Genomic DNA, 22,533 nt, shown 5'->3' on the forward strand with positions numbered 1-22,533 from the left:
ACAAGCTCTCAAAATTAAAAATATAAAAATTATGATCAAAATTAAATTGTCGAAATCAATTTAAAAACACTTTCATCTTATTCCTTGTCGGTTCCTGATTCCAAAAACATATAGATATGATATGTTTGGATTAAAAACACGCTCAGAAAGTTAAAACGAAGAAAGGTACAGAAAACCGTGCTATCCTTCTCAGCGCAACTACTACCCCGCTCTTCTTGTCAATTTCACTGCCTTTGCCATGAGCGGTGGACTGACGATGCTACGAGTATACGGTCTTGCTGAAAAATTGAATTGCGTTCAGTTTCATTCTGTGAGTTCGACAGCTTGACTAAATGTTGTATTTTCGCCTTACGCGACTTGTTTCTTCCTTCTTTCCTTCCACCATCCTTTCTTTCTTTCTTTCTTTCTTTCTTTCTTCCTTCCTTCCTTCCTTCCTTCCTTTCTTTCTTTCTTTCTTTCTTGAAAAAGTCTCAATGTCTTAACTTAATTTTTTTTCAATATATGACTTTATTCCATGTGGACCTATGTGTGAGCGCGTGCGTGCGTGCAGTGCAAATGTGAATGCACGTGTCTGTCAGCCAGTGCTGAGCCATGTCCAGCCGCAAAACATGAAATCATTAGGGCAGCATGCGCCTGCGAGCCGCAGATTTGTGATACCTGTAAGACCAAACGACGAACGCATACTGGTAGCGGGAAGTCACTGAGTGTGTTATCGGCGGCTCACGTGGTGGTTGGAACGGCGAACAGTTGGTGCACCCAGTACGGGTGCTCAGTACAGCTTTTGTTTCTGCCACTAGTGCCAGTCAATGCCAGAAACGTGAGGCAGCGAATGGACATCTACTCCGACAACGTCTTGCGTATTTTTATCGGCCCTTCTTCTACCGTGAAACAAGTAAGTTAAACGTTTTGAAATCGTGTGTGTGGAAGTGGTGCTAGTGGTGGGGGTGGTGGAGTTTGTGCCGGTGTGTGTGTGTAGTCCGTCTGTTTAGATTTGTTTGTCTGTCTGACTGTCGGCGATGTGACTGTTTTCTCTTAATATAAAGACAGACTGAGAGAAACCGAGTCGGACAGAAAGAGAGAGAGAGAGAGAGAGAGAGAGAGAGAGAGAGAGAGAGAGAGAGAGAGAGAGAGAGAGAGAGAGAGAGAGAGAGAGCCGGACAGACAGACAGAGAGACAAAGACAGACGGACGGACAGACAGACACACAGACAGACACTGAGACAGACAGACAATCTGACCGATAGACACAGGAAGAGAGAGACAAAGCCGCCGGCGGGAGAGCCAGAGAGCTGCGACTGTTCAAGTTGTGAGAGATGACGTGCATGAAGCATTTTATTTTTCACACCGGAAAAATCAACGCACAAACAAAATGATCGTGCTATATTCAGCAAAATGTTGTTGTTCTTTTATACTCTTAGTCTTATATAATATATATTATGCTGATGTATTGTCAGTGTGAAAGGTGATGAAAAATCGAGTCACTTGCTACTGATTCAGTACTAGTAGAACTGCAAAAAGTACAAATTACGTTTATGGCATAGGGTACACAGTTGGACGTTTTCAGTTTATCGGGATAATCCTCCGCAAAAGTGATTATTTACTCAGAAGGTTATTTCACTGTGCACGGAGTAACCGATTCCTAATTCTCGATTCAGAACTTATCAGGAATTTCACTCCTTCATCGTCGTCGTCGTCGTTTTTTGTCGTCGTTGCTATCATTGTCATCATCATCATCATCATCATCATCATCATGACCCGGCGGCATAAAAAAATATGTGCGTTGGTGTTGTGAGTCAGTCGATCATATGTGATCCATCATTCGTGATCTCATTTCCAGTACACGTGTCGTTTTTGTGTGGTTGTTGTTGTTGTTGTTGTTGTTGTTGTTGTTGTTGTTGTTGTTGTTGGTGTTGTTGTTGTTGTTGTTGTTGTTCTTGTTTCTGGGCTTATAAATGTAATCATGTTCACTCCTGCGCATATTTTCTCGTTTGCATTTACTTTTTGCTTCACTGAGCAACATACGGCCGCCAAGCCGCGGGCACAAAAGATATAGCCTCTTCCTACTGGCGTTGCACACAGGGATAATCGCCGCAACTTCTTCGACCTTCATTTCTTTATCGCCGTGATCACGTCACGTACGTTAGTGTATCTAACCAAGTCAAGATACATTGAGCAGGCCACGGACACAGGTACACATAGACGCATGTGTCTCAGTGTATGTTCGCACACCGGCTTCCCGGCTAGGCGAAGGGGTTTCCCCAGGTACATGCGAATACAACAGAAGCAGATGGTGGGAGCATTCCTTGCCGCTGTTTGCCCTTTGGGATCAGATGGATCCTCTTGTTTGACATACATCCAAAGCACACATGGCGCACGTGTCCATTTGCCTGCAGAATGTAAAGCTTGTGTGTGTCTGGCACAGCATGTTTGATCTGCTGGTCTGTCGCTGTTTGATTTACATTCTATAACTCGATTTTTTAAACTACTCCGGCCCGTAGTCTGAAAATCAATCATTGTTTGCCCCTGCATGCGTTTTAATACGAATGCCTAGGGCTAGTTTTAATATAGAATTGAAGTAGTGGTTGTGTTATTTGTGAAACCCGTTAGCCTGTGTGGGTGAGTGTTGCGAGGTGAGGGCTTTCAATCGATTTACTTACGGTTGGAATTTGTGCCTGATTTAGAAACCCGTTTGGGTATCACTGACATAACACTGTGTCTTTTAAATAACTTGAATTTAGCAATGTATTTACAGAAGGGAAAATTATGCTGCGCGAACACTGATCCCGGATCAATTTTTGACTCTGAAACATGTTTTACTTTATAGAAGTGGACGTGCGTTTGATATAGGAAACCCTTGAAATACATTCTCAGTCCAAAATTTTACTATTTAAAAAAAGAAGAAGATTTTTGTTTAAATCATCAAAAGCCTACTTCACTTTGATAAAATTAAAAAAAATTCAATACGCCCCCTTGCGACCCGAGCAGGCCATAAATGTGTTCTAAATGGGTATGATAAGCTATATCAGAAAAAACACACAACTGTTGGATTGCTCATACATTTTAAGGTAAATGAAGATCGTTTGTTTATGGCATTTCAGACACATTAGAGAAACTCTGCAAGGTCAAAAACTCAGTACCAGAAGGTCAGTGGCAATAAAACACAACGCGCAAAAAACACCAACAAAACAAAAACTGAAGCCACAAATTTAATCAGTGGTCAAAAACATGATCGATAGATTAGATTGTATAGCCGGCCTAGCTTACTGCACAGTGCTTACTGTTACGCCGCGTGTGGGCTTAAATATTTTCTTCTGTGTGATAAGTAGGGTGTTTGAACCGACAGCGTACAACTGAAAGAATGTTACCACATGACATAGTAGCCCCTTGTCCAGATCATTATTCCCTTATTGGTGTATTCACAGACGCCTGGAGGTTAAAGGTACTGAACTTGTCAAATCCAGGTGCACGGAGCCCCTGGGGCTTTTAGTCATACCTTGGTAGTTAGAAGAACTACCAAGTTTTATTGCTGACTTGCACCCAAAGAGTCAAGAACTGCGATTTTTTTACGAATTAATTTCGTACTCGGACCCGGCTGGTCTTGACCTATTTTTGGATCTAAATTTAGATCAGGTAGATCACCGCATCATGCACAAAATGTCAGACGTCATCATGAGTTTGTGTAAAACAAAATGGAGGCCGGAATCACTCAGTTGAATCAAACTCCGACCAAACACCACGTAATAACTAGGTTAATTTATGCACTCGCGTGAACAAGAAACTGTCGAGCTTCACAGATGTCGTCGTTGGGTAGTTTTGGGTTTGTTTTAGTACCATAGGAGGATTTTTGAACTGTAAAATGCACTCAGCTGCAACAAAAACGCAAAACGAAGGCTGTGAGCTGCACTGTGCCTTTAACAAAAGATGTCGGATTGACCTTGCTAGGGCTAGTTGAAAACTCTCTCTCTCTCTCTCTCTCTCTCTCTCTCTCTCTCTCTCTCTCTCTCTCTCTCTCTCTCTCTCTCTCTCTCTCTCGTATCTCTTTCCAGATCTTTGTCTGCGTGCGTGTAAGTGTATGTGTGTGTACGTTGCATAATTAATTGTGTGGGTGTGGGTGTTTGTGTGTGTATTTTTGTATTTCTGCCTCTTCGAATAAATGTGTTGGAAGGAAAAATCGATTCTCCTTCGGCTTTACCAGCACGTGGGATTTCTTTTCATGAAAGTTGCTGAAATATCGACTTTTTCAAATCTCCTTATTTTGTTTCCTGGTTCCCACTTTGCACCAACAAGTGTTGACGTGTTATATGGAAAATTTCTAAGTAAATTTTCATTTCATTAATATACTTACCCGAATCACATAAAGCATTTGACTACGTCTGAGATGCTAGGTACTGAAAAAACGCTACCCATCAAAAAACAAACAAAGGGAAGCGACCCCTACCAAAAAAGCTTGAATAGCTATGGTAACAGCCAGGTTCCCTGGGAGTTACCTCCCATATAGCTACTTCCTCTCTGTCACCACGTGACCGCTCATACGGCTTCAGAAAGACTAAAAACCACAAGCGGGGAAGGAGGGAGGGAATTCACTATGTGATTCGGGTAAGTATATTAATGAAATGAAAATTTACTTAGAAATTTTCCATTAAATTACATATTCTTACTCCGAATCACATAAAGCAGATAACATCAACATGGCGGTGGGCAAGAAATAAACTCAAACTCACCATCACGTTCTGGTCAGAACCTGACCAGCTGCTACAAGTGCAGGCAGAGCACGAGAGCCGTCCTGGCGGAGGGCAGAAATGTCCCGAAGATAATAATTCAGGAAAATATCTTCAGAGCGCCAGTACGCAGTAGACAAAACATCATCGAGGCGCATGGAGCGTAGGACTGCGAGCGATGATGCCCATGCCCTCGTTTCATGGGCTCTGGGGGAGTCCAGGGGAAAGGCGGGCAGCGCCCCCCCCCTGTTTGTGCTACTCCAAACATAAGCTTGCCTTATCAGAGAAGTCACCCACCGGGCCAACGTAACCTTTGAGACATCTCTCTCCCGAGTTGTAAGAAGGGAGAGAAACAATAACTTCTGAGACTTGGAACGCAAGGGCTGAGTGCGCTCCAAGTACAAACGGAGGGCCCGAACAGGGCAGTTGGCCAAATCAGGGTCGTCCGGAGCCAACGCGTTGGTCAGTGCCTTGACTCTAACCAACGGAGAGGCCTGCCCCGGAGTCTGATTTTTGGCCAAAAAATCGGGACGGAAATGCAAAGAGACAGAGCCGTCCGACTCGAAAGAAATATCTTCTGGCAGACCCGACAGGGCGTGGACCTCGCTACCCCGCCGGGCCGTCGCCAACAGAAGAAGAAACAGCGTCTTCCGAGTAAGATTATGCAGACTAGCCTCCCGCAGCGGTTCGAACTCCGAAGACCGCAAGAATGCTAAGACCAGAAAAAGGTCCCACTTGGGGGACGGGCACCTGGACCTGGCATGCTTGAGAGCAGCACCCTTGATTACTGCTGCAATCACACCCCCGACGTTAATAGATCTACCGATCTGCTTAAGCGTCGCAGAGATAGCTGAGCGCCGGACCCTCAAGGAGGAAACAGACGCACCCTGCGAAAAAAGAAAAGAGAGGTGGTTGGCCACCTGCATAGAGCGAGGCGCCACCGAACTCACCCCCTTCTCCAAGCACCAGGAGGCCCAGGACCTCCAGTGTGAGGCGTAAACAGACGCCGTGGACGCCCTGTGCGAGCGGTCCACCAGATCCAGCGTCAAGGATGACGCTCCCGAGCGCCTCAGTGAGTCCCGAACAACCTCCACACGTGAAGCTTCAGAAGACTGGGCTCCTCGTGTGGAATGCCTGTTCGGGGCTGCACGAGTTCCCCTCGCATAAGGGCGAGAGGAATGGGAGGCCCGTGGGCGAGCCGGAGCAGGTCCGGGAACCAGACCTGCGACGGCCACAGAGGGGCGACCAGCAGAAGAAGAGTCGGCCCCTCCAGCTCCGCCTTTCGAATTACTCGGCTGAGTAATGGGAAAGGCGGAAAGGCGTACGCCTCCAGGCCCGTCCAGGGAATGTCCAGAGCGTTTACTCGCCAAGCCTGAGGATCCGGGAATGGCGAGACAAACACCGGAAGCCTCTTCGAGAACCTTGTGGCAAAGAGGTCCACGAGAGGCTTTTGGACCTGAGCCCAAAGGCGCAGCAGTGCCCCGTGAGTGATGGTCCACTCTGACTGAAGCACTCTGCCGGAGCGACTGAGCTCGTCCGCCAGAGTGTTCAGCCTCCCTGGAAGGTACCTGGCTGAGATCGTGATGTGGTGAAGAGCACACCACTTCAGGATCTCGCAGGTCCTGTCCGAGAGAGACGGGGACCGCGAGCCTCCCTGCTTGTTGATATAGGCGGCCACAGTCGTGTTGTCTGTAAACAGACGAACATGCTTGGCCTGCAGGGAGGGCAGAAACTCGACTAGAGCTAGAGCTACTGCTTCCAGCTCTAGCAAGTTGATATGCCACTGGCTCTGTTCCTCCGACCACAGACCTGACACCGTGTGTAGGTCCGTGTGTGCCCCCCATCCCCGCAGAGAAGCATCTGTAAACAGATCCAAGTCTGGGGGAGGTAGGGCGATCGGAACTCCCTTGCTGATCCATTCCGTGTCCAGCCACGGAAGGGTCGCGGACTGGAACCATCCCTGGAGGGGGACGAGGGCGTTCCAGTCCACCTGAGGAGAGTCCACAAACGGCTTCAGCGCTGCCTGAAAAGGCCGTTTGTGGACCCTGCCCAGAGGAACCAACAGAGCCATGGACTCCATCTGCCCCAAGATGGAGGCGAGAGACCGGAGGGGCGCCTGCAGGAGAGGCAAAGTGGAGAGGATCTGAGCCTGGAGTTTGTCCACCCGACGCTGGGAGGGCTGGACAGTCCAGGCAACCGTGTCGAACGACATCCCGAGGTAGGTGAACGTTTGAGACGGGATCAGCTCCGACTTTGATCGGTTGATCGAGAAACCCAACAAGTGAGCCTCTCGAAGAACCGATTGGGTATGCTGCGAGCAGCCTATCTGGGATTGATTCAGAACGAGCCAATCGTCCAGATAGACCCGCAGACGAACCCCCTGCGACCTCGCCAGAGCGCAAAACTGTCTCACCACCATGGTAAAGATCCATGGTGCGAGAGACAGCCCGAAAGGGAGCGCGCGGAACTGGAAGACCTGATCTCCCCACCGGAAACGAAGCCATTTCCGGTCGGCCGGATGCATGAGAATGTGGAAATATGCATCCGTCAGGTCTATGGAGGTCGCCCAATCTCCTGGGCGCAGAGAGTCCCTGACCGTGGCCGGCGTCTCCATCTTGAACTTGATCTCTCTCAAAAAAGTGTTGAGGAGAGATAAGTCCAAGACGGGGCGCCACGCCCCTGAAGCTTTGGGGACGGCGAAAAGCCGGCCGTAAAACCCCAGTGAGCTTTGGTCCAGGACCCTCTCGACCGCGCCCTTCTGCACCAGGGAGACAATCTCCGCCTGAAGGACGGATCTTGCTTCCTGCGAGGAGGGGGGTCTGAAGAGCGGCGGATGTCGGGAAAGAGGTGCCTTCTCCTCCCGCCATAAGAGACGGAAGCCCGATCTCACAACTCCCACTATCCATTGGCTGTCTACTGATACCATCCAATGGGAAAGTGCCCGGGAGGGGCCTCCCGCCATCACCAGAGTGGAGGGCGGGAGGGTGGTGAGATCGGGAGCGCTTCATTGGGGGTGAGGCTTGCTACTCGAGCCGCCTCGTCCCCTTCCCGACGCCATCCGTTTCTTGCCGCCTCTAGAGCTCTGCTGTGCAGGTCTCTTCTGAGCAGGTTTGGGATGAGAGGCCGGCTGAGACTTCCCTTGCTGGGAAGGCTTAGCTTGCTTCATGCCCTGTAGAGTCATGTCCAGGAATTGAGAATCCTTGTTGGACTGAATCTCCTGTTGCCGAGCGACAAGCGCCATTTGGCTGAACAAGGAGCCCTCCACAACCGGAGACACTCTGAGAGTGTCTCTGGTAACCTGCTCTGCAAACTGAGAGTTGGCAAGAAACAACTCCCTCCTCGCCAAGACTGCGTGTGCGTACTGTAAAGAGGACAGACGAGTCTGTTCCTCGTTTACCTTAGCCAACGCTGTGAGGAGAGAGGAGACGTCGTCCGCGTTCTGCTCTTCGCTGAGCGTAAACGGGACTAAGTCGTCCGTCAAAGCCCTAGAGAGAGCCCGAATCAGCGTGTCGGAAATTGAAGCCAATTCCAACAGCTGACGTCCGACTTCCTCCAGGGAGAGGAGAGTGCTATCTTTCACCGGAATGACTGAGTCGCCCTTGACTGGCTTGGCCAGGAGTGCTGTCAAGTCCGGCGTCACCGGCAAGACGGAACGCGGAAGTGCGTAAGACGCAACAAGGTTCCGGCTATGCCGAGGAAGCGCGAGCTTCCGCTGAGGCAATGGCACGAAAGTAGAAGTCTGTGCCATCGTCGCCAGCCAAGGCTGAGATTGTTCCGGAACTGTGCCGAAAGGCACCAGAAACGGAACAGGGTCCGAAGGCACACCACCTGTCCGCCTAGGCGCCGACGCCCAGACTTGCGACAGATGGTAGGCTATGGCGGGCGACTCCGCGAAGCGGAAGGAAGGATTAGCCTCCTTAGCAGGTAGGAAATCCGACATCGCCGAGGGTACCCCCGAAGTGGGAGCCACCGCCGCAGCCGTGCCCTCCGGGAAATAACGTGAAGTCACCTCAGCTGCTGTGTCCAGAATGACACGCAGCCTTGACGACATTCCCGAAGGAGGCTCTTCACTGGCCACTGATTGCACATCAGAGTGGTCACAGGAAGTGCCATGACCGTAGTCATCCAGAACGCCGGCGGCAGGATACGCGGGATGACCGGAAACCGGAAACCCGTAATCCTGGAAGTGATCCCGACTTGAACCCTGACTAAAGTGCATAGGGTAAGACGGAAACCCATCCGAAGCCACCGGATGTACGTGGGAGGAAGTCGCGACCCCGTCCGGGGGAAGTGACAGCCTGCCTGGTTGAAGCGCCGGAAGCGCGAAAACCTCACGCCGTTGATCCCTCTCCTGCAGCCAAGCGGACGTGCTAGGATGAGAGACAGCGTGTCCGGCCGAAGCCGGAAGTGCAGACGTCGAAACCGCCGGGGGCGGAAACGACGAATGCGAGAACTGCGGCTGAGAGCCGTAAAGCCCGGAGGCCAGTTCTCGGTCAAACCCGTCACTGCGGCACTGGGTGCGGGCTAGTGAGGGCAGACACCGAAGCTGAGCGACAGATTCACCATACGGAGTACTGTTGCCAGTAGAGAGCAGGGAGTGACCCCGCGCCAATGAACCGTTTCCCGTGAGGGAATGTCCGAACGCCTCACGAGGGCTGCCAGACCGGTCCGACTTACTTGAGACGCCTGTGGTAGAGGCGGAAGCAGCCTGAGCATGCAGACCGGAAGCCGAGGTAACCACCACGGAAGCGAGGGAACGCACCCCCCCCATCTCCGCAGGAAGGAAAGCGCTAGCGGAAGGAGACGCTCGTTGCATTTCAGTCTGAACCATGGAACGTATCTCTGGGAGTAACGAACTCAAAAAGGAGGCAACGATAGCCCCTTGCTCCGGAGCCGCGGAGGGCGGCGGCGGAGTAACGGCAGAAGTACTAGGACGAGAAACAGTGCTAGGACCAGGCGGTGAAATGGGCACCGTCAAAATGGTATTGCGTGCTTCATCCGACACGACCACCAAAGGCTTGGTGCTAGAAGATTTAGGTTTCACTTTGCCCTTCAAATCGGATTTACCCTTACGTTTGTCTGGATCAGCCATGCTGACGAACAACGAAAACGTAAACAAGCAAAAAATTTTACAAGGAAAGTTACTGAAAATGAACGTAAACACGAACCGCAAGCAGTAACTAACACGCAGAAACAAACCAAACTTGCAACAAAACAGTGAACAAGCACAGGTTAAACGCCACAGACAGCAAGTCAGCCAAGCTGACAGAAGCAAAATGGCCACACGCACGTGTTACTGACACACAGAGTCCAAGGGACAAAATATCAGCAACAGCAGGCGAAAACGAACAAAAACCACAGAAAAAACAGAACGGGCTCACCAAACGAAGCCCTGACAGGAGAACGATGGGTTACGTGGCCGGCAAGTGAACAACTCCACCAAAGGCAGCCACAGAAAGCGCACAAAATTTCCAACACAACCTCTCTGCAAGACGCTGAAGTCAGTATGAGCGGTCACGTGGTGACAGAGAGGAAGTAGCTATATGGGAGGTAACTCCCAGGGAACCTGGCTGTTACCATAGCTATTCAAGCTTTTTTGGTAGGGGTCGCTTCCCTTTGTTTGTTTTTTGATGGGTAGCGTTTTTTCAGTACCTAGCATCTCAGACGTAGTCAAATGCTTTATGTGATTCGGAGTAAGAATATGTAATTTAATTTTTGTTAACTAAAGCAGATACCTCTTTTTTTCTTCGATGAACTTCGAGGCTTTTAAACCAAGTTCAATGTGAAATCTTCTGCAAACACTTTATAGGGTTCACTAGACGTCAAAATTCTTGGCTCAATTGACAGTTACGTGCCTCTCCCCGTGTTTGCCGCAGAAAATCACGCTTTTTTTGTTGTTTGTTTTTGTTGTTGCAAGGAGTTTGAATAGAAGAAGAAAAACAAGTCGCGTAAGGCGAAAATACAATATTTAGTCAAGTAGCTGTCGAACTCACAGAATGAAACTGAACGCAACGCAACGCAGCAAGACCGTATACTCGTAGCATCGTCACTCCACCGCCCGTGGCAAAGGCAGTGCACGTGGAATTGACAAGAAGAGCGGGGTATTTGTTGCGCTGAGAAGGATAGCACGCTTTTCTGTACCTCTCTTCGTTTTACCTTTCTGAGCGTGTTTTTAATCCAAACATATCATATCTATATATTTTTGGAATCAGGAACCGACACGGAATAAGATGAAAGTGTTTTTAAATTGATTTCGAAAAACAAATTTTGATAATAATTTTTATATATTTAATTTTCAGAGCTTGTTTTTAATCCGAATATAACATATTTATATGTTTTTGGAATCAGCAAATGATGGAGAATAAGATAAACGTAAATTTGGATCGTTTTATAAATTTTTATTTTTTTTTACAATTTTCAGATTTTTAATGACCAAAGTCATTAATTAATTTTTAAGCCACCAAGCTGAAATGCAATACCGAACCCCGGGCTTCGTTGAAGAGTACTTGACCAAAATTTCAACCAATTTGGTTGAAAAATGAGGGCGTGACAGTGCCGCCTCAACTTTCACGAAAAGCCGGATATGACGTCATCAAAGACATTTATCCAAAAAATGAAAAAAATGTTCGGGGATTTCATACCCAGGAACTCTCATATCAAATTTCATAAAGATCGGTCCAGTAGTTTAGTCTGAATCGCTCTACACACACACACACACACACACACACACACACACACACACACACACGCACGCACATACACCACGACCCTCGTTTCGATTCCCCCTCGATGTTAAAATATTTAGTCAAAACTTGACTAAATATAATTAGTGACATCAAACAAGGATCTGTACTTTAAAATAGGCCGACAACGGTCAACTAAAAGGGGGAAAAGACTATCCGAGAGTAAGAGAGAGAGAGAGAGAGAGAGAGAGAGAGAGAGAGAGAGAGAGAGAGAGAGAGAGAGAGAGAGAGAGAGAGAGAGAGAGAGAGAGAGGGCGGGGGAGGGGGGCAGAGACCGACCGACCGACCGACAGACAGACAGGCAGACAGACAGGCAGACAGACAGGCAGACAGAGACACTAGACAGATAGAGAGAGAGAGAGAGAGGGAGCAGGGTGTGTCAGTGTGTGTGTGAGGGGGCGGGGGCAGAGGCAGACAGACAGAGAAGGATAGGGACGGAAAGATTGATGGGCTATCTGGTATTCAATTTTTTGACAGGTGATACTTTCAACAGATAAGATTTTTTGACGGTTTTTGCATAACAGCTCTCTTTCGCTTTATTTAACTTCAGAAAAATGAATGTTTATAGTAAGACATTCCTGTACTCGGATTGTTTTCCCGCTTTCTTGTACTGATTTTCAGCTTCTTGGCTCTTGGCATGTCCATTCGCGTCTTCTTTATTTTCTCTTTTTTTAACGGAGCGAAATGGGCTGATAATGTTTCAAGTGGGTTGCATTCCCAAAATGGGGGCTGTAGACAAGTGACTTAGGAATTAGCCCCTTATAGGTTTTTTAAACGGTGTCATTTTATAGGCCCTTTACGCGCAGAGAACTGTCTCTGTCTCTCACCGTCTCTATTTCTTCGTCTGTCTCTGTTTTACTAGTTTTCTGTCTGTCTATTTGCCTGTCTGTCCGTCTGACTCTCTCTCTCTCTCTCAATCTCTCTCTCTCTCTCCCTCCCTCCCTCTCTCTCTCTCTCTCTCTCTCTCTCTCTCTCTCTCTATCTCTGCGGGGTTTTTTCCTCCAAATATTCACGACAGACACTGAAACACGTAGGGAGATAGACAATCGCACGCCGCGCGCATGAGTTTTGTGAGACAGTCGCGAAAATGGCAAGACACTGCGGTTTAGAATTAGCTATAGAAAATTACGAAAGGAGACCTAGAACGGTTGTGTGGAAAGGGGGAAAAGTTTCATAAATGCAATGTCCTGCTTTTTCGCCTTCTTCGTGACTTTAACGGCCTTTAACGAAGAGAACAGTTAAATCTTTCAAGATAAGATTACACACTCAGTCAAGTAGTCGAATTTGAATCTCGAGTCGCAAACTAGGACGGCAATAGGGCCTACCACGTTTGTTTTCTATGCTCGTCCAGACTTTGATTTGAAGTGAACGCCACATTCCAGTGCAGTTGTGGGTGTGATGTTAATAATTAGCTTTCTTTTTCCATTGCCCTTGACCAGTGCAAGGTCACAATCACTCGTGCGCTGTACGTTTTGGTTCGCATGATCACCACACAGATTCCTTTGTCTCTTAAATTGTCCCTCTATTTTTTTCAGCTCAGGTTTACATGTGTTGAGTACACCCAGACGCCCACACGAGTTTGAAAACTAAAACAGAAAAAATAGCATGAGTGATGGGCGTATAGTGGACCGAGAGAAACTTGAAGCCGGTTCCCAGTTTAATCCACGAAGAACACTTAGCCTCAGAATGTAGCCAAGAAATGATAAGGCTCAAGGAAAAAAACGACCGACCGAATTACAAATATTTTCCTTCAAGAGGTTGTCCTGACATATAGTATTTTGTCCCGTTGTCATCCATGGAACCACAAAATAGACCCCAACAAATGTTGACATCGAAAGAAATGTATAAGTTGGATTTTATTTCAGTTAAAACAAAGAAAAAGAATGTCTTCCTGCAGTCTTTTGTTTCTCGGTAGGAACACCAGTGTATTCTTATATTTTATGTCGACAGGAACAACATGTAAGACACAACGTGCGGGGAAGATTCAGCACTCTAGCACCAGTGTATGGATATAGTCTTTGAATGGACATGGCTAATTCAATCAAAACCTTGCGCACGTGCGCAGCTAATGAAATATCCACAACAATTCCGTGCTCTCTTGGGAGATTGATAAGGTTAGAGTCCCAAAACCTAATTTATTTTGTTCGTGCGATTGTATCCCGGAAGCCACTTGTTCCATTGATTGTATGTACATGTTTTCCAGGGAACTTGTGGACAAGTTTCAGTGCATGGTGTATCTTGTGCACTACTTCTTACAAAGTGAATTGTGGCAAACAACCATCCTGACCTCAGGTCAAAATGAGTTCGGCTCATTCTCTCCCTGACAGGATGCCTTGAGTTTGCTTGTCTGGCAAGCTAGGAAACCGATTTTTGTACATATTTAGAGCTTTTTGTAATGTGTTATGGATGTAAGCAGATTCGCGATCGTCAATAATGATTTTTCATGGTTTTTGTAATTTTTAAATTACAGAGGAATTTTTATTTTAGACAGTTTCAAGCGAGCTATTTTTCGCGGATGTATTTACTGTGCAAACAACTCTAAATATGGCATAAGTGTCACGTGATAATAAACCGTTTGGTTTCGGGCCTCGCTGGAGCAGACGATTTCTTTGACAGTGATGCAACCATATATTACGGTCTCCTTCCGGCAGCAGTCCCAAAATTTCGACTTATTTTGACCTTAGAACGATGTCTTTATCATAACTGTGAAGAACAGAACGGAGATCACTGTCGAAGTCGGCCAATCTGCAATCATTTTCGTCTCGCGAACACTGCTCGTGAACAACATATGGGAGATCCGCGTCCGGTCAGAGAGACAACTGGCTATAGCCGTGGAGCGAGGATTATCAGAATAGCAAACAACATGCAAGCGGCAAACACAGAAAATAAGAAAGAAAAAAAAAGAAAAAAGAAACGTAAATAGGAAAAGAAAATTGCATGTACACCAACTAGATTTTGGTGCAATTTGTCGACGGGCGCGGTGGCGTGGTGGTAAGACGTCGGCCTCCTTATCGGGAGGTCGTGAGTTCGAATCCCGGTCGCTGCCGCCTGGTTTTTCCGGGTGGTGTCAGTAACCAGATGCAAAGCTGTTAGCTCCACTTCTTTCTTCAAAGATGAAAAAGACTACGAAGATGAACAAAGTCACATTGATATTTTATTCATCATTAGCACGCCTCTCTCCTCGGCCAATTTGTTAATGAGATAGCTGCCATCTGGTGCCAGCTAGAGCTTGCTACCAGCCAAAGTGCTTAAAGGCATACTAACGCACTCCCGTGTTTACAAAGTGTAGTTTGCCCACAATCGATGTCAAACGCACCATAAGACCATATAATGACGATACGTCACCATGCGCGGACCATAATACATGCATTACAGCTTGTTCTAGCCTCTGAAAAAGTGAGGATGTCAACAAAGCCGCGGTGTTCTCTCCCTTGCATCAACGTTACATGTGTTGCCAAATCTATAAATAGGACGATCCAGATCAAAATGAAAATTCAAATATCTCAACATTTAAGGGGTCCTAGACCACAATATTTTGCAGGGAACTTAATTTAGTCTGTCTCCAGCTGTTGGTAAAGCAATTAGCGTGTATAGTCATCGAGTACATATGGCTTTAAAATCCCGAGCCCCTTTGGAAAACTCTTTCTGCGGCCTTAAGACGATTAAATATGCAACACTGGCTGGACAACAAGAGTTTCACTCCCTGTAATCATGGTAATTAATTGAATCAGCAGTGTTTCTGGATACACGTGTATCGCGCGTGTCTAGCGTCCACAGTTTTTGATTAAAAAAACACCCCAAAAATGGTAGGTTATTGGACAGTTTAATTTATGTCAAAAAAACAAGTGATACAGTAACTGTACTTCGACCCAGTGGTCTTTAAAGCGGACAGACAGACACACAGACACACAGACAGACAGACAGACAGACACACAGACAGACAGACACACAGACAGACACACAGACAGACAGACACACAGACACACAGACAGACAGACACACAGACAGACAGACAGACACACAGACAGACAGACACACAGACAGACACACAGACAGACACACAGACAGACACACAGACAGACACACAGACACACAGACACACAGACAGACAGACAGACAGACACACAGACACACAGACAGACAGACACACAGACACACAGACAGACAGACAGACAGACACACACACTTATCTCAAAAATGTCGAAGAAATTCGCTGGCAATACGCTGGCGGTGCAAATCGAGGCATACAAGTCAAGTCTAGAGTTTTGATTTGACTGGTCATCGAATTTCAGTAATCTGGTAGGATTCAGATTTCCATGATTGCTTTAAAGAGTGAGCTTTTCAACAGTTTTTTGATGGGAAAAGTCCATTTAATGCGTATGAAAGCAGAGTCTGCGTATTGGAAGATGATGCTTCTGCTGTCGGGATCGTTCCTATCATTTTGCAGTACTGGTGTATCTTGGATAGAAACATACACCAACCAGAAAACAGGGCTTTATTGATTTGATTTCTTTTTACAGTACATGCCAGATTATCTAGACAGCTTTTGTGTAGGTTTTACTGAATAGGTGGCAAGCTCATATCCACACGCGCGCACGCATACGAGGGATACGACCATCCTTCCACTCGGTCACATACCAAAACTGAACAGCCTGTGTGGTCTCTGTGCACATTGGAATTTCTTAAAAGAAGTCATTTCGTAAAAGGATGCACTGGTGCCTTTTTCAGAAATTATTTCATCAACAAATTCAATCTCACCGCAGCAAGCAGTCAGGGTGTTGCTTTTTGGTATGTGACCAAGTGGAGGGATAGTCTTATCCCATGTAAAAGCCTACCCAGATGTGAGACAGTTAATAGGCCAATTGTTTTCACGAGGCGGAGATATGGAATTAGGAACAATCACTTAGAAGAAGAATAGCATTGTAGGGATCATGAATTAGATCCATTGGCCCAAGAAGAGACACACACATAATATCACGAAATAAGACGGAATATGACGGAAACAAAGAGCAGCCTTCGCCAGAGAAGTTAGATGTTAATGCTATTGACTTTGATGCTCAGGACGCTTATCAGTAACATAACCTTTTCCCTGTCCATAGAGCATCTTTATCTAATTTTCTGTTGTCCTGTTATTATCTCGTGTGCGTTCTTTGATGCCCAGGTCGCTTATCAGGAGTAAACTTTTCGTGTCCGTAGTAGAGCGTCCTTATTTATTGGACTGGGTGGCCGAGTGGTAACGCACTTGCGCTCGGAAGCGAGAGGTTGCGAGTTCGACCCTGGGTCAGGGCGTTAGCAATTTTCTCCCCCCTTTCCTAACCTTGGTGGTGGGTTCAAGTGCTAGTCTTTCGGATGAGACGAAAAATCGAGGTCCCTTCGTGTACACTACATTGGGGTGTGCACGTTAAAGATCCCACGATTGACAAAAGGGTCTTTCCTGGCAAAATTGTATAGGCATAGATAAAAATGTCCACCAAAATACCCGTGTGACTTGGAATAATAGGCCGTGAAAAGTAGGATATGCGCCGAAATGGCTGCGATCTGCTGGCCGATGTGAATGCGTGATGTTTTGTGTAAAAAACATTCCATCTCACACGGCATGGAATATGTGCGTGATATAAATTGCATAAAAAAATAAAATAAAAAAATCCCTGCGCTTAGAACTGTACCCACGGAATACGCGCGATATAAGCCTCATATTGATTGATTGATTGATTTAATTGTCTGTTGTCCTTTACGGCTGGCCCGTAATCATCTCGTGTGTATTCTGCTGACCGGCAGGATCGATAATCTGACCGAAAACGTGTTTTATCTGAAAAGCCCCTGCATACATTCTGCGTTTCATGCATTGAGAGAATAGAAAAGGGGAGGGGGGAGGGAGGAAGGGATTGTGTGTGTGTGTGTGTGTGTGTGTGTGCGCGCGTGAGTGTGTGTGTGTTTGTGTATGTGTGAGAGAGAGAGAGAGAGAGAGAGTGAGTGAGAGAGAGAGTGAGAAAGAGAGAGAGAGAGAGTGAGAGAGAGAGTGAGAGAGAGAGAGTGAGAGAGAGAGTGAGAGAGAGAGAGAGAGAGAGAGAGAGAGAGATAGAGAGATAGAGAGAGAGAGAGATGGGGTTGGGGGTAGAAGGAGGGGGAAGGAGAGACGTTGAAGACGAAGGAGTCAAAAACAACAACAAAAACAAACAAAAACGGGAAGAACGCATGGCTATGCGCAGTTTTGAAACTCTTATTACTTTGAAATCATTGCTCAAATCGCAATCTGTATGAATTGTACTTGGAATCAAAGACCCCTCCTGACCATCCTCCAAGTCAACTTGTTGTTGTTGATGGGCAAGGTAATGGTTATTCGGGACCACTTTGACCATGATCGCTGCTCCGTCTAATCCTTTTGTTATCGAACCTTTACTGACTGCTTGCTGTGTAATTATCCCATGTGTATCCAGGTGACGAGGGCTCCTATTATAAAAGCTCTGCCTCCACCTGCACCGTTTGAAAGCACAGTCCTTCCCGTCAATGTGGTCCACTATCTTATATCTGGCAAGACTTTTACATAAAATAAGACCATCCCTCCACTTGGATATATACTGTAACCGAGTGCCGAAACACTACGATCACCTCGGGAGGCGAAGTGCAATCAAACAGGATTGAAAATGTTAGGGCTAATTTCTTAGCCCTATAAAAACTGTTATGCAAACCCGAAGGTTTCCATGAACATACAGACAAGTTAAAATTAATATTAAAAGTCCTACGGTTTTGAGCCATTAAGGACTTGAGTGTTTGTCCGCTTTCAAAAAGAGGAAAGAAAGAAACAAAAACATACAGACAAACGGAAACCACCAGACCCCATCACAAACAGAATTCCACAACCCACCGGTGTTGACATAAAGGCCAACAACTCGGGTGCAGAGTCTGCTGTGAAAGGAGCGGTAGCCTCCCCTGTCACAATACCAAAAGGCCTTGCTACTTTCTGTTCAGAATGGGACATTTTTTGTTTAATTAATGAATTATTTTTGCTAAACGGACACAATGTCAATCAGTAATATTAGTTGATCTAAAAATGTCCATTCTTTATAGGTAGCAGTCAGAGTGTTTATTTTTGGTATGTTTCCAAGTCAGTGCAGGGGTGGTCGTATCCTACGGAAAAGTCTGGCCGGTCGACCTCGGATCGGCGTTTAAACACGGGAAAGACTGTGGCTTTAATCTGACTGGCTGTAGTGCAGAAGCCACTTAATTAACGCATCAATGCACGCCTCTGACGGGTTGCCTGTAATTAGCAGTGGCTTGTGACAAGTTTGGTGAACGCGTAAATTGTTGGTGATGAATGAAGCTTCACAGGTCTTGTCCAGCTGCGCAACTTGTATACACTCAGGACAAAGAATGACCGTACAGTCTAGTTCTTAAAAGGAGCTAATGTCCCCGTGAGACCGAGGTTAGCGCACTACCAATGCTATTCCCTAATAGGTTCAAGCCTGTGGGACAGGAAACATCATCTCTCTCGTGAAACCGAATCTGCTTCGAGGAGGCCGCTTTTGTTCACTTCTGACTGGTGAAGTCTTTCTTGACGCGAGGTTTGAACATTCTAGTTGTGATGGCTGACGTGTAAGGTTGAAGAGTTTCAGTCCAGTGATGACGACCCTTGTGATAGTTGAGGGAGCTGGATTTGTTCGGAGTAAACGGTGCATCAGATAAAGAATTCATATTTTTCTTCTGACAATATTGTGTCATGGAGTTATATTTTTACTTTGTCACTGTTATTTTACAAAGAGTTATTTTGGAGACGGCGTAATCCAAGAAATGCAGTTATTCAAACAATATAATTGTATTTCGCGTACGAAGGACATGGAAGAATGCCAGACAAAGTGGTCTGTGAACAAAAATGTGCCGCTTTGATGTGATGTTTTGTGTGTGTGTGTGTGTGTGCGCGCGTGTGTGTGTGTGTGTGTGTGTGTGTGTGTGTGTGTGTGTGTGTGTGTGTGTGTGTGTGTGTGTGTGTGTGTGTGTGTGTGTGTTTTTCTCTCTGTTTATCAGTCTGTTTGACAGGTCGTCGCATTTTTATTAAACGGGTTTCGTTTACACACATTTTGACTGTCGCAACTGCATTGCATGCAAGTATAATTTTCCAAAATGCTGTCACATCACAGCATTGAATCCTACTCCTCGTCCATTTGATTCTTTCAGGTTTTTTCCCACACAAATATAACCCGGAATCCATGAAATGAGGTTTAAATCGTGCGATCATTATATCTTGTGGATTTAATGCTGCTGCGTTTTCCCAAGAAAAGAGATTGGTTTTTTTTTTCTTCCCTTGATCATATTCCTACTTTCATGTGTAGAATAAATGTTCGTGCTTTTATTGGAGAAACGAGATTATTTTCTGTTTTCCTCCCTTTGCAATTTTTTCTTTCTATTGGACAAAAAGTGTATATTTTACGTTTTTACGTTGATTTATACAGAGAAAAATCTTCTTTTCATCGTCTGTGGTTTATAGCCACACCTATAAAAGCTGCAGTGATGCTGGAATATTTCATGCCTCTTTTACAACCGCAAGGTTGGGTAATACCAAGGGTGCTCTTCAAGTCAGGGAATTATCATATGTCCCAACATGCCGTGCTCGTGCGATTGCATGTTCTTGGCCGGTTTTATCCCACACCGTCTGACCTGTGATTTTCTTCTGCGTCTGATATATATCGATCATTTTAAAAGATGCTTTCACAGACAGCGTGTTAAACTCCAAAACGAGAGGCATTTTATTATCTCCATGTAATTTTAGAAAAGTCTAAATGACGCTGAAGCTTGAATCGTTGTCTGTTTAGGGATATATAGGCGATGTCATTGCATTTTTTGGTTTGCGTAAAACCACTGACCTCTTGTTTCAGGTATTAGAAAAAAGAGTTGGATGAACATAAACTAGGAGGAGGTGTTGTATTGTTGTTATTGTTTTATTGTTGTTGTTGAATTACAAAAATAGGATTAATTCAAACTTTTGACTCGGTTCAATCTAGGGGAAGCTCTTTGGTTCAACTGAGTGGGAAGCTGGCCCTTCCTCTCCCTCTCAGTAATGACGTTCACTGTTGTGCACTTCTTCTTTTTGTCCCCCTGAAATTTCTCATCTTGTCTTCTTCGTCATATATTCCCCAAACACTCCCTGCTGAAGATTTCCTTTGAAACTCTTCTGTCCTTTGGTCTGGTTCTTCCTTTTAACCGCGTGCCCATCGTTCTCCTTTCATGTGCCTCTGCAGTGGAACCCACCTTTTAAGATCTCCAAACTCGGGAGAAAAAAACCCAGGGCTGCTGTGCACGAAGCAAATGTGGGTGCCACCTAACTGGGTGGGAACAAACCGCGAGGTCTGAATCAGAACAAATCTCTATTAATTTTCATCAAATCCGAACGCGCGGCTAAATACCATCCAAATGGGTTGTATACCAAGTTTTGCTTTGTGGACCTCTGCACAAGTCTCAAAAAGAAGGGACTATTGTTTGTTTGTTTGTTCGTTCATGGGCTGAAACTCCCACGGCTTTTACGTGAATGACCGTTTTTACCCCGCCATTTAGGCAGCCATACGCCGCTTTCGGAGGAAGCGTGCTGGGTATTTTCGTGTTTCTATAACCCACCGAACTCTGACATGGATTACAGGATCTTTTTCGTGCGTACTTGGTCTTGTGCTTGCGTGTACACACGGGGGTGTTCGGACACCGAGGAGAGTCTGCACACAAAGTTGATTCTGAGAAATAAATCTCTCGCCGAACGTGGGGACGAACTCGAAGGGACTATTAAAATTGAGATAACATTGCGGGCGTTACGTAAACAGTGAATGTGGAAAACTAGGGTCTTAAAAGAAGGGAGGTAACAAAACGCGGTGGTGGTGGGAGGGGAGGGTGGGGGTGGTTGAAGGGGTCTTGGTCTTTAAATAGGGGTTCCACTGATGCTCTCCCTCCCCCTTTCCGCCTTGTTCGCCCCCGTCTAACTTCCTAAATCTCCACGAAAACAAAACAACAAGGTCAACGTAGTTAGGCTTCTCTACAAAATGTATCGACCCTCGAGTTAGTCTTCGTCTGATGTCGACCGGATTTTGCACAGGATTAAAGCTAACGAAGACCTACAAACAGGAAGTGGCGGTCCCGGCCAATTAGGAATTGAACATTCGCACGGGAATTGACTTTTTTTTTGTTTTCGAATTCTGTGGTTTTACTTTGGCTAGTGTTGTAATATGAGCGGTAATGTAATTATGGAGGATTCAAGAAATCCTTGTTGATAACGTCGTGTTCCCTGTTCGGTCTTTGTAATGACCAGGAGCACGCGCAGATCTCCGAGGCTTTTGGTTTAAGCCCGATTCAGACTGGTAGCAGCAAAACTGTCCCGACTTTCATCCGAGCAAAACACAGGCGCGTGGATCTTAGATGACAATTTGTTTTAGATCACTACGCAGTACAGGCGCCAGACACAGGCACCGTTTTGTATAAATGTGTCTAGATCGAGCAACTCCTGCTCATAATGTTAACATTCGATCGTGTTGTGGTCACGATTAGAAGCCACTTCGCAATGGCAATACAATGGAATTGTCGTTGTTGAGGGACTGTTATCATAAAAGGCTTTGTCCTGAAGTGCCCAAATCAGTCCCGTGCTCAGGGCCGTTGTCACGATTTCATCTTTCGCCTGTGTACATATTTCCCCCTCGACATATACTCAAGACTGAAATGTTGTTTCCTGGTAAAATTAAGAAGTGAAATTATTTATGGACGAAAAGCATGTCAGTTTCTTGCATGTGAAGAAAATTGGTGGTAAAATTTAATAGATTTCACCCCCAAAATCGAATTCTTCGAAAACGTGTATTGAGTGGTTACGTCCCTTGAGTAAGAAGGAAAACATTTTAGGATGAATCAAATTTCTAAGTTAAATAAAACAAATTGGTTGGACAAATTTGGCCCCATGAATGTAAGGTACACAAGGTCGCTCATCAGTAGTACATGTACTATCGAAGGGTGTTTTTTTTTTGTTCAGTGTAGAGTTTATACTAGATCAACGAGGCCGAGAAGCGAAATATCACCACGGCGAAAGATGAAAACGTCACACCGTTCTGT

At 46.0% G+C, this 22,533-nt stretch overlaps 1 protein-coding gene across 1 annotated transcript in view; it reads left to right on the forward strand.

Annotated features, from left to right (window-relative positions):
• Positions 1 to 747: 747 nt before the first annotated feature.
• LOC138967085 (solute carrier family 4 member 11-like) overlaps positions 748 to 22,533 on the forward strand; it is a 51,696-nt gene continuing 29,910 nt past the window's right edge. The window contains exon 1 of the mRNA XM_070339568.1: positions 748 to 892. The gene's annotated coding sequence lies outside the window, so the exon portion shown is untranslated. The remainder of the gene's footprint in view (positions 893 to 22,533) is intronic.

The sequence above is a fragment of the Littorina saxatilis genome, linkage group LG5 (assembly GCF_037325665.1).
Source record: "Littorina saxatilis isolate snail1 linkage group LG5, US_GU_Lsax_2.0, whole genome shotgun sequence".
Classification (NCBI taxonomy): Eukaryota; Metazoa; Mollusca; class Gastropoda; order Littorinimorpha; family Littorinidae; genus Littorina; species Littorina saxatilis.